This window comes from Rhagoletis pomonella, unplaced genomic scaffold (assembly GCF_013731165.1).
Source record: "Rhagoletis pomonella isolate Grant_MI unplaced genomic scaffold, Rhpom_1.0 Rhpom_scaffold_00011, whole genome shotgun sequence".
Classification (NCBI taxonomy): domain Eukaryota; kingdom Metazoa; phylum Arthropoda; class Insecta; order Diptera; family Tephritidae; genus Rhagoletis; species Rhagoletis pomonella.
In genome coordinates this window covers 18,599,889-18,610,076 of record NW_023458565.1, presented here as the reverse complement: position 1 = coordinate 18,610,076, position 10,188 = coordinate 18,599,889, and the positions used below count along the sequence as shown (strand labels likewise).

The 10,188-nt window shown below is 37.7% G+C and overlaps 1 protein-coding gene across 1 annotated transcript in view; it reads right to left on the bottom strand.

Moving 5' to 3' along the window:
* Positions 1-10,188, bottom strand: part of LOC118746768 (transmembrane protein 184B-like) — a 798,314-nt gene that overhangs the window by 286,704 nt on the left and 501,422 nt on the right. The gene's annotated exons all lie outside the window — the stretch shown is intronic.

The window sequence follows — 10,188 nt, the reverse complement described above, 5'->3', positions numbered from 1 at the left end:
TAGGGCGAGGCAATTGCAGAGATAATGTTCGATGCTCTCCACCTGTTCCTCGTCTCTGCAACTGCGGAAAAAAAAAATGTTACTGGGGTATCCCACCCTTTTTTGTGCGTGCCCATCAGGCAGTTTCCGGTGATTACCCCAACTACTAATCTGAGAGTAGGCTGAGCCAGTCGAGTGAGAGCTATGGATCGCTTTACATAAATTCTTGGCCAAGTATGTCCGGTTGTACGGCAGGTGGTTTCCACAGCCGGCCTGGTATTTATCTCCTCGATGAGTTCCGCCTTTAGGCTGTGTGCTACATAAGGCTAGAGTTATGCCGGCATGCTGAGTAGAATTTACTTCGGTTCATTCCGTCCATCTTTTTGCCTCTGCAGTTGCCAGGAATTTCCCTGCGTCCAGAGACCCATACAGTACACATGGATAATTTTAATGACGTCAGGTTCTGCATAATATGTCTACTTTGGATGTTGTTCCATTAAATTTTACATATTTAATAAGAGCGGAGGTTACTGAGCGTCGTCTAGCTCTGCTTGCAAAACGCTATAATGATTCGGTAAGTGGAAACTGAAATGTAGTACGAATTTAGCAGAATAAATTTCGCTGGTCAACCTTTCGTTAAGCTTGCAACCATCTCTATATATAGCCGTCGACCCTGGTTCTAAGTCTGTGGCACCCTTTCATTCGTTTCGCTCTGGAATTCTTATGGAGAATTTGTTGTCTAAACTGAGTAGAGGAGTGCTATAATCTAGTTGTCGTAGGACCTTTGGTCGAACTACAGACGGCCCGAAATTTGCCTTAGAAGAATCGGAGGGTGAAGTGGGTATTGCTCCCGTGATGAGCATGGAAGCCGTCCTCTGTACTCGTTCAACCTTGGATCTGGACAAAGTATTGTTCAGCGTAGGCCACCATACCGCGATCGCGTAAAAAAGATGGGCCTTATTACAGCCGTGTACATCCAAGGTACTATATGTATATGCGGTCTTCGATATTTCGTTTCCAGTCAAGTTGCTTGTCTAGAATAATTCCAAGGTATTTGGCCTCGGTTGAGAGTGTATGCTCTACCCCCTTTAAGAAGGGAAGTTTGAATAAATGTGTTTTATGTTTGCTTGTGAAGAGTACCATATTGGTCTTAGTAGGATAGACGCTAAGTCCACATTCCTTAGACCAGATGTTTGCAACACTCATTGTATTTTGTAATACCTAACGTAGCTACGATTGCTAAGTCATCAGCATAAGCTATGCCTTCATAACATAGCTCAGATGTAGTTAACGGTTAGATGCGATAGCAGAGAGGAGAAAGCGCGCTCACCACCAAGTCCACCATAGTTATGGAATTAACCAAAGACTGCGGGAAATATTCAGTCAAGCCCCGGAAATTTGTAGGATTGGAAGGACATTACAGCCCATTCCCATTCCATCATAACTTACGGTGTCACCTAGGGATGAGTGAGACCGTCTGAAGTGTCGGAGGTGCCGTCAGAGCAACCCGGGAAGTAAGTGCTCGTGAGGAATTCCCGCATTTCGTTACATGATGGTGTCCAGTCATCGTTAAGCTTCTAGATAGAGTTTATCCTAGAAGAAGATTTCGAAAGAACTTTTTTCAGCCTGTTGGCTTCTCACTTTTTTTCTATGTTGTTGCAGAAGTTTTGCCAAGATTCGCGTCTCGACCTCTTTATGGCATTCTTAAAAATTTGAGTGTATCCTTGTAGAGTTGCCAAAAACTCGTCCTCTTTGCATGGTTGAAAACCCTTCTGGTATGCTGAAATCTCAGCGTTCCACCATTGGGGGCCCTGCGGGAGGGTGAGTCGGCAGGAGACCCAGAAAGTAGCATTAGAAGCATTTATCACAAATTTCACTGCTTTATAAATTTTTGACGTTGAGTCCAGATAACTGAGAAAATGGTTAAATGAGATTTTTTTTTTACCCATAATGGGGAAGTACCCCATACATCTACGATGTCCTGGATGGTCTCGTTGTTGTTGACCGCAAGACATATATGTATGTACATTTTAAGCCCGCCCCAGGATTTGAGCACCTGGTATCCCATATTACCTGCCTATTCTCTACTGCTATGCCTCTTATTTGGCACCCGACGACCCAGGGGTTTAACACGCACTGAGAGCTTGGTTACTGAGAGCTTCCTAAGACTGATCGTCTATGCCGATCGTCACCAGTTTACCTGAATTTTCATATCTGCTTCTGAATACTTTCCTTGCAACGTATTCGCAAAAAAGACAATCAAATAGCAGGACTGCAGTATCCCCCTCTTAATTGAGTATGAGAAAGTATTCAACTTTTGGTTTAATTATCCGGGGTAACCCATTAAGCGGGGTACTTTGAGTTGAAATTTTTTGAACAAATCAGCGGGAAACCCATAAAAACTCCCTCATCAAAATTTCAGCCGGTAAATGTGATTAGTAATTGTATTTTACAATTTTGCATATATAAATATTTCCAAGAGGGTATCCAACAACTTTTATATCTTTCACCCAGATGCTATCACATTCACTCAACATTTCTTTGTCTTAATTTGCGAGCTTTGTAGCAGTGGCCGATTGTTGTTAGTTGCCATTTTTTTTTGTCTTTTTGCCACATTTAATGCAATCGCAATGTAAAATCGATGTTTGACTCTTAAATTAGATAGATTACTGTAGTTGTTGCTATTGTTGCAATTTAGTTAGTTTGTTGCTCATATTTCGTTTGCTAGATAGAGGATAGATAGACTTTTGATTGTTAGCTGAGCTGAAAATTGTTAGTTGTTGGCACTGTTCGCAGCATTGCTTGTTGTTTTTGTTTTATTGCTGTTGTTGCAATTACTGTTGTTACTCTTGCTCTAGCTGCTAATGTGGCGGCGCGCCGACCACATCGGCGACTATCGCTTGTGGTTATTTGTGTGTGCCCATTGTGGTAAACAGGTAAATACTCGTCGTACTCGATGACTTGTACCGTTCATTTGGTAACTTACCTACTGTCTTAACATATTTGTTGGCGTTATTGTTTTTCCAATTTTTTGTGTGTTTCGGCTTTTTAACATTCGCTTCTGGCACTATTATATTTAGCTTTGATTTTCTTACCATGTAACAGCTCTGGTGTGTTGTTGTTTGTGTTACGTGTGCTCTTTTTTCTGTATTTTGTTTTTGTAGTGTTCCAGTTAGCGCGGTGTAATTGATCTTTAATTTTTGCTATAGGAAATATCAACAGCTATCTACATGTGTATGTATTAAGTACAAAGTATGTAGACGAACGTTATGCCATGGTAATATTTTGAGTATCTTTTGTAATCAGGTGAAAGGGGGCACATCGTCACAAAGCCGAACACCGTTACCATTGAGTGATTGTTGTTTTTTTGCGCATACGATTGGGGTTAATATCATTTAATTGTATACATACAAACATATACATACATCGATTTATGAATATGTATGATCTGATGTTTTGAACTCATTTAACGGTTAATTCTTGCATAACCAGATTGATGTTAGTTTAGAATCCACGTCGGATACCGTTTTGGCTTGTAGTTAATGTCGCTTGGTCCCTTAGAATCAGTTGGTTGGACTTATAAACAGGGCTTCGGAGCGGAACGGAGCAAAGGAGCAGGGAGCTAATGAGCAAAGGATTTTAGCTGGAGCGGAGCTGGAGCAAAGAGTTAAACAAATAAATTTGCTCTTAAGCTCCATAAAAGAAATTTTCAATATTGTGTTTTGTTATTTTCTGGCCTAGTAACGATTTATTTTGAAATATTTTTGCTTTTCCAAAACATTTTCAGTAATAATTACAAAAAAAATGTTCAGTTAATAAATTTACTTAAATTATTGTTTTTTTGCCACTGAAAAATTCGTGCTAAATAAATTTCCATAATATTTAACTAAATTGGAATTTTGTTTAGTTTTCTTTTGGACGCAGAAGTGTATACATATATGTATCTAGAAGCATTTCTGTATCAAAAAGAAAATTTTCAAAAAAATGTCGCCTACGGCTTTGGCGGTTTGTGCTCGATATATAAGTAAAAAAATAAATAAAAAAGTTTTTTATTGGGAGCGGGAGTGGAGCAAGAGCGGAGCTCGGAGCGAAACGAAATATCGGAGCGGAGCTAGAGCGGAGCACTGAAAAAAAACCTTTGCCCCGAAGCCCTGCTTATAAAGCTCTCATAAAATCCCAGTCGCAACTCGTACTTGCATCGCGATTTAAATCATATCTGCTGTGATCGACTTGAGTGTTCTGAGGATGCCATTGATTCAGACATCAATTGATAACACTGCTTTAAAGCAAAAAAAAAAAAAACACTAAGAAATTCAGGTCTATGGGAGAGTTAGTATAGAGCTCCTGAGCTGAAAATTTATATTTTTAATTTCTTGTATGGGCAGGTTTTTTAGATAACGGCCCTTTGCGTTTTGTGGAGTGTACCTTGTTTGAAAGATCCGCTTTTAGTGACATACATACAACTTGTAAGTGTTGGACTAAAACTCGCTTTCAAAAAATAAAATTATTTTGCTCTTCTCTGACTACCGCGTACTGAAGAAAAAGGTGAGTATAAAACACCTTTGAACACAAATTCAGTGTAGAATGGGTCTTAACCAACGCTGGAAACGCATCCTAGAAATTTATATCGGCAACAAGAAAACTTCGGCAGGTTCCTACTTACCTGGAACAACCACATGCATGGTATTAAAGCTAAAGTTTATGGCATGCTACGGTCATTATGGGCCGCTCAATATTTCACACCAGTGAGAATTCGCCTACTTCTTGCTAAAACGTACCTGATATCCACACTTTTATACGGTTTAGAATTCTTTGCCAATTGTGACAGCGTCTATACATATAATAAAAATATTAAAGAAAAATTAATATGAAGGGTCTTTATTCGACCAACAGAAGCCAAATCAACAACTTTTAGAATTTTTGTCTATCTGTCTGTCTATATGCTTGTACGCGCATCACTCGATATCTAATGCATGGAATTCAATGCAGTTTGCAATGATGTAATGCTAGCGGACTAACTTAAAAAAAATAAATAAATTTGAGAGTTGCCACATGTTTGAAAGTTGCGGTTTAAGTATATTGATAAAGTAAAGTAAATATTGCAATATGGCTGCCAAAAGAAAGAGGTTCAGAAAGGCTTACAGCTGAAAATATTCTTGTTGAAGGTTGCCACCTGTTCTAAAATTTTAATTTATTTTATTTGGTAAGATATTTATGTTGAATATTGCAATATGGGTATAAAACTGAAGAGGTTTAGGAAAATTCACTGCCGGAAATATTATTGAGGAGGGTTACCAACTGTTTGAAAAGTTGCCTTCAATTAAATTGATAAAATAAATGAAATTTTTCAATCCGGGTATCTAACAGTAAAAAAATACTTTTAAGGCGCAGTGAAGCACGCCGGGTATTTGCTAGCTTGCAGTAAAAAACTCAACGTATTGTACAATAATATTGCTATGTAGGTATGTACACGATGCTTTCCATTTTAGGACAACCGTTCAGGCGCGGGCGTGATTTTTATTTCGATGCAACTGAAATATGTTTTTTGTAAGTAAAAATAATGACACCGGTATTTTTTGGCTCGAAAAAGGTTTTTGGCCGACCTATAAGCTATTTCTTGTTTTAGATAAAAATCGATATCTTGGGCATTTTTTTTCAAATGCCCATAACTTTGTTAAAAATTAATAGATTTCAACCATTTTTTCACTAAAATATTAGTATATTGTTGCCACTTCAAGATGAACTGATAAAATAATCGATTTTAATTTTTATATTTTTTTTATTTATTTCTATAAGTTTTTTTTCGAAATTTTTTCGAATTATTTCCACCTTAACCTACTATAATTTAATGGGCTATGCAACTGCATACCTAAAATTTTTCTAAAAATTCTGAATAAAAAGTTTAAAATTTTTGGGTGTAATTGTTAATGTTTGTTGAATTTTTATAATTTTTGTACGAAGTTTGAAATGTGGATTTATGTGGTGCTGGTTATGTCATGGGCTAGAGTCTTATAAAAAATTGACAAACATTAAATGAATAAAAGAAAAATAGCCAAAACTGGTCAAAATATCACTTAACTTATTCAACTGACCGCCAGTGTATATTTATCTTAACAATTTGCTAGCGGCACCTGCTATACAGTTGCAAGGTACATACTATGTACTGTAACTCGTGCTTACTTAGCTGCTGATCGCTTAAGCTGCATGCTAGCGAGCTTGAAACAACATTTCTGCGTGCACATATTATCAACGACACCAGCACATGAGCAGGATATGAATATTACGCATGCAGACGAGTGGCATGTATTGCAAGCCGCAAGTTTATCCATGAAAATATACAGACATAGCAAGTTTGCCTTTTTATCAACGCATGCTCAAGCTTCAAAGTGACGTGAAAATGGCAAAAGCACCACGAACAGCGTAAGCCGCCAAGAGGAAGAAACGGAAAAGAGGGTCAAAAAACGTTAAATAATTAAAATACAAAATAATAACATTAAGCTGAACTTGAAACGGCAGCTAAAACTGTTAATGAGCGTAGCGCGCTCGCTTTAAAACGCATATATTTTTATTAGCAACAATGTGAGTTCAAAAATTAACAAAACATAATGCGAAAAAATGAAGTCGCGCTGAGTTGCATTGGTCAAAGGATATGGCTAGCGATTAGCATGGCAACTGTGACTGAGCTTATTAATTGGCAGACGACAAGAAATACCTGTTGCTAATTGAACAACAGTGCTGTCGAAGAACAACAAAGCGGCGAAACAATTTAAGAGCACATGCCGCCAAGTATGTACAAATGTATGCAAGTAGTTGGCAAATAGCAGCTGGCACTTTGTTTCCTTTTGTTTTTGGCTATTCATTCGCTCTATCAGCTGTTTGCGTTCACCGCACGTCATTACAAGAAAATCGCGTGTCTTCATTAAAAACAGCTGCTGGCTACCGCAAATTATTATCGCTGTTGGTGTAGTTTTAGCGCTTCGAAGTCCCCTCAATTTAATTTTGAATTTAACGCCATGGGCTTAACAAAGTGTCAAATTGTACAGATTATTGATAATATGGCTAAGTGGTATTTAAAAATATGTGCGTTGGGCATGCGCGCCGTTTTGGGATGTTTTTGTGATGATTGTCCTAATTTAGTATGATTTTGATTTGTAACAGTAGTGCCCATCAACTTGCCTGTGAAGAGCTTTTTTAAGCTTTCGAAACATTTTGTATGTTTGGGTGCAGAGCGAAATCTCTCTTTGCACAGTTCTAATATACATAGATCTCTGATGGCCCGAGAGAGATTTTACATCCATAATGTATGATACAATTTGTATTTATGTACAGTTTTAAAAAGCTGTTCTCGCAGAACCCCTCGCCCCTTAACCGCGAGCAAAGCTTTTTTGGGCATTTTGCATATACGCTCACAGAAGTTCTCTCTTTAAATTTGAGTGTAGAGCCAAAACTTTCTTTGTACAGTTCTAATATAGATCTGTAACAAGAAAGCTTTTACATCCACATAGTATTTATGTAAAGCACTGATGGGCACTGGCTTTTCCCGCGGGCAAAGCTCTTTTAAGCTTTCTATACATTTTGTATAGAGCCGAGCAGAGTAAAAGCTCTCTCTGCCCAATACTGATGTAAAGCAGTGATGGTCAGAGAGAGCTCTTACTCTGTGCGCATCCATATAAAATCTACAGAGAGCTTTGAAGAGTTCTGCATCACTGTTGTAAAGCTGCTCCCGCGGGATGGTTTTTTAGTCGTTATTTTTCCGTGCCGGTTATGGTAGCTCCTTGTCCGATTATAAAGCTATTTTGAGTTTTGAGTTTTTGAATCGTCCACGGGAGTTCTCTCTGCCTATTACTGGGCTTTCTAAAACGGTGATGGGCACCGACTTGCCCGCGGGCAAAGCTCTTTTAAGATTTCTATACTTGTTTTATAGGCGCGTGCAGAGTAAAAGCTCTCTCTGCCCATCGCTGTTCAAAAATCATTATTAATTTAATTTTAAGTTCTTAGTGCTTATAGAAAAATTTGAACATAAACCAATTCTATACAGAATAAAAGCTCTCTCAGATCGCCACAAATGCTAGGCAAATACTCTTTGTTAGTGACGATCAGCACGAAGTTTCAAGCCTACTTAAAACAGGACTAAACAAAACATATCAAGCAGCTGGTTAAAGCATTGCCCAGATTTTTACGGAAGATTAAAAGATCTCTTGTCGTCTTTTTACAAAATCTGCAGAAACAAACAGTAAACAAAAAATATCAATAAAAAGCTTCAAAAACCTTTTTCGTAGCTATTGCTCTATGTAAACGAGTGACGTTCAATACATCTTTTGCACTGAAAGCGTGTTATAAAAAGCTTTAAAAAGCTTCTCTTTCGAGATATGTTTTGGTCGCAACTAAACTTAGCGCTTTTTAATCAGTGTTGGCTTAAAAAAGCTTACTTTTTCGTGTCTATCAATAAAAACATATAAAAAAGCTTAAAAAGCTATGAACGCTTAAGTTGCAAAAAAAAAAATATAATTTGTGAGCCACTGATGCATTTCTAATAAATCATCTGCCTCGCAAAACGTTGAAGGCATAAACAAGCAAACAACAATTACTTTAGTGTCACACAAATTGAGTTATTAAATAATTTCAGCAGCAAAAACAATTAAAGTTAAAAGTTAATTATACACAGCCACAGCAGACGACTGTCATTTACGTAGCAAGGTGGCAAAACAACAATTATTCAAAACGGGGGTGAAAATACTTAAATATGCATTAAATTCGAAGGAGGGGTTGGCGATTCGAGCAGAAAAGGCAATCTATTTTTAATTTGGTTGAACATTTTATGAGACAAACAAACATTTATTTCTGTGCAAGTGATAAATGAAAATAACAGATTGTGTGTGAGAAGCAAACGCTCGTACGATTCCAAAAGAAAAAAAGATGCAAATAAAAAAAGTATAAATTTCACAAAGAAGCAAAACAGAATAAAAACAATAAACAGTGCTTTCGGAAAAAATAAACAAATTGATGAAAGAAACCGGAGATGAATTCAAAAGCAAACGTGACGACGCTAATTAATTTCAATATTAATAATGTGCAAGTAAATAAAAACATTTAAATGCAAAAAAAAAACATTAACATATTTATTAAAACACGATATATCAGTTTGACAGAAAGTTAGTTATTAATACGTACAAGCATATAAACGATTTGACACTTTTGTTTTTACATAAAATAATGCTATTGATTTGCCAGCTGACCTATTCAAATATGGCAGCACCAGATCCCATTTATGTAGATTACCACCGGATGAATGCAAGCATACTGACTGGGGTGTCGTTGAGTTGATTTGACCTTAGCTTGAGATTTGTTTAAACGACCTTAGAACAGCTATTCACCGTAAGCCTAAAATGGAAGAAGATCCAAGAGAGGAAAACCGACACTCACCATCTTTTTATCGAGTTCAAAGCCGCTCGTCTGAAAGTCTGAATTATTGTATCCCCTAACTAGCAAGTCATAATTGGAAGGCTCTCTCCCATCCGGATTTTAGAGAGGGCCACCCAAATAGTTTTATGGATGTTTCGATGCTGGTATGTGGCAGTGCATATTTACCACCAAGCTCTGTGCTGCAGCGAAGTCGATCAAAAACCTCTTTTCTCCTTGAAAATTGGATTTTCCGACTATTGGACTAAATATTCCTTCGCTGCCTACCTTGGCGTTTAAGTCATTTAGCTCGATTTTGATATAGTGTCGGGCACAGCACGCCTGTGTATATAGAAATGTGCAGTCATCTCATGGTACGTCTCACTTCGTTCAACCACGAATTCCACTCCATATTTGTGCATCTTCTGATAATAATTCCATTCATTGTTCAAGCTCATTCTACCTTGTAACGTAGTTGATCCTCAACTTACATTCTTGGACTAACTTTGAAGATGTGCGAACGGTTTTTAAGGCCTTTAGAGTAGCTGGGATGTCTCTGTAGATCCTGATTTTAGGTCCGCGCCACCTTTCGCCAATTATCCAGTCTGCCACTGTCAGTATTGCAAAGACTTTCGATTGAAAGACTGTTTTCATTGCACCGAAAGCCGTAAATCATCTGAAGTTTCCGTCGAGGTGCCATCTAGCTCCAGTACCATTTTCAGTCTTTGAGCCGGCGGTATAGAAAGTTTTTACTGAGCTTCCCAAGAAAGTGTCTGGATCTCGCAATTGCTCCCTTTTTGGAAATCTAAT